General features: G+C 36.6%; 1 pseudogene; it reads left to right on the top strand.

Annotated features, from left to right (window-relative positions):
- LOC114399515 overlaps positions 1-2,067 on the top strand; it is a 39,134-nt pseudogene extending 37,067 nt beyond the window's left edge.
- Positions 2,068-2,440: the final 373 nt, after the last annotated feature.

Genomic DNA, 2,440 nt, shown 5'->3' on the forward strand with positions numbered 1-2,440 from the left:
CCATAGTGGGTCTTGGAGGCATGGGGAAGACTACACTTGCAAAGTTGGTGTTCAATGATAAGAGGATTGATGAACTTTTCCAATTAAAGATGTGGGTGTGTGTCTCTGATGACTTTGACATTAGGCAGATAATTATTAAAATCATCAACTGTGCTTCAGCTTCTACCTCAGCTCCATCAATTGCTCTTGCTCACCATGAAAGCATTAACAACTTAGATATTGAGCAGCTACAAAGTCAACTTAGACACAAGCTTTCTGGTCAGACGTATTTACTAGTCTTGGATGACATATGGAATGATAATCGTGCAAAATGGATAGAATTAAATGATTTAATAAAAGTTGGTGCAGTGGGAAGCAAAATTTTAGTGACAACACGGAGTAACTCAATTGCTTCAATGGTGGGCACTGTACCCTCTTATGTTTTAGAAGGTCTGTCTGTGGAGAATTGTTTGTCTCTGTTTGTTAAATGGGCATTCAAGGAAGGTGAAGAAAAAAAATATCCAAATCTAGTGGATATAGGAAAAGAAATAGTGAAAAAATGCCAAGGGGTTCCACTAGCTGTTCGAACTTTAGGATGTTCTCTGTTCTTGAATTTTGATTTGGAAAGATGGGAATTTGTAAGAGACCATGAGATCTGGAACTTAAATCAAAAGAAAGATGACATTTTACCTGCCCTAAAGTTGAGCTATGATCAAATGCCATCTTATTTGAGGCAGTGTTTTGTGTTCTTTTCTCTTTATCCTAAAGATTTTTGCTTTACTAGTGGTCATATTGCTCATCTTTGGCTGGCACTTGGATTACTTCAATCCGGAGTTGGAAGTCAAAAGATAGAGAACATTGCAAGACAATATATAGATGAGCTACATTCTAGATCATTTCTTGAGGATTTTATGGATTTTGGCAACCTTTACTTTTTCAAGATACATGATTTGGTACATGATCTTGCGCTATATGTTGCGAAAGGGGAGCTTCTAGTGGTAAACTCCCATACTCACAACATACCTGAGCAAGTAAGGCATTTATCAATTGTTGAAATTGATTCATTTAGCCATGCATTGTTTCCCAAGTCCAGAAGAGTGAGAACTATATTGTTTCCGGTCGATGGAGTGGGTGTTGACAGTGAAGCTCTTTTGGATACATGGATAGCAAGATACAAATGCCTACGGGTTTTAGATTTAAGTGATTCCACCTTTGAGACTCTTCCTGATTCAATATCTAAGTTGGAGCATCTGCGAGCTCTCCATGTTACAAACAATTGCAAAATAAAAAGACTCCCTCATTCTGTATGCAAACTCCAAAATTTGCAATTTTTATCACTAAGAGGATGCATGGAGCTTGAAACATTGCCTAAAGGATTAGGGATGTTAATCAGCCTTGAACAATTGTATATAACTACAAAACAATCTATTCTGTCAGAGGATGAATTTGCAAGCTTGAGAAATCTTCAATATTTGAGTTTTGAATATTGTGACAATTTAAAGTTTTTATTCAGAGGGGTACAAATCCCTTCCCTTGAAGTTTTGCTCATTCAATCGTGTGGGAGGCTAGAGTCCTTACCTCTTCATTTTCTCCCTAAACTAGAGGTCCTGTTTGTAATACAATGCGAGATGCTAAATCTGTCGTTGAACAATGAAAGCCCAATTCAAAGATTGAGGCTAAAACTTCTGTATCTGGAGCATTTTCCAAGGCAACAGGCATTGCCTCATTGGATTCAAGGTGCTGCTGACACTTTGCAAACGTTGTCAATTTTAAATTGTCATAGTCTTAAGATGCTTCCTGAATGGCTGACAACAATGACTCGTCTTAAGACGCTCCATATTGTTAACTGTCCTCAACTGTTGTCTCTTCCAAGTGACATGCATCACCTCACTGCCCTTGAAGTCTTGATCATAGATGGTTGTCCTGAACTGTGTCGAAAATGTCAGCCACAATCTGGTGTGTGTTGGTCCTTCATCGCTCACATCAAATGCGTTTGCATTGGAGAAACAAAAGGGAAACTTCATTCTCAAATGCTGTCTAGGCTGCGATTGAGGTTGCGTGATTAGGAAACTAAAATGTGGTGCAGTCAAGGAGACCACAATTTAAAACTGTATCATGTATGAAATATTATTGTGTGGCTAAAAATTTCAAGTCATTCAAAAAATAGTTTGTGTGGAGCAAAGAAATTAACGGTTCACTATTTGTAAAGCCATTCTATTAGAACATGCATTTCTATCCTTGGTCTTGAATACTGCAACTGTTAATTGGAGAAAAAATATTTATTTTAAACATAAATATATTTTTAATCTCTGAAAAATTGTTAGATTTTACATTTTGTTCTTAATAAATTTTTTTCTTGGGTCCTTGAAAAAAATAATATTATTTTATACTTTGTTCACGTAGTTATGTTGGTTCTATCAAGTGGTCACTTAATACTTCAGGATTTTTCTTTTGATCCCTG

This window comes from Glycine soja, chromosome 19 (genome assembly GCF_004193775.1).
Source record: "Glycine soja cultivar W05 chromosome 19, ASM419377v2, whole genome shotgun sequence".
In the NCBI taxonomy this organism is placed as follows: Eukaryota; Viridiplantae; Streptophyta; class Magnoliopsida; order Fabales; family Fabaceae; genus Glycine; species Glycine soja.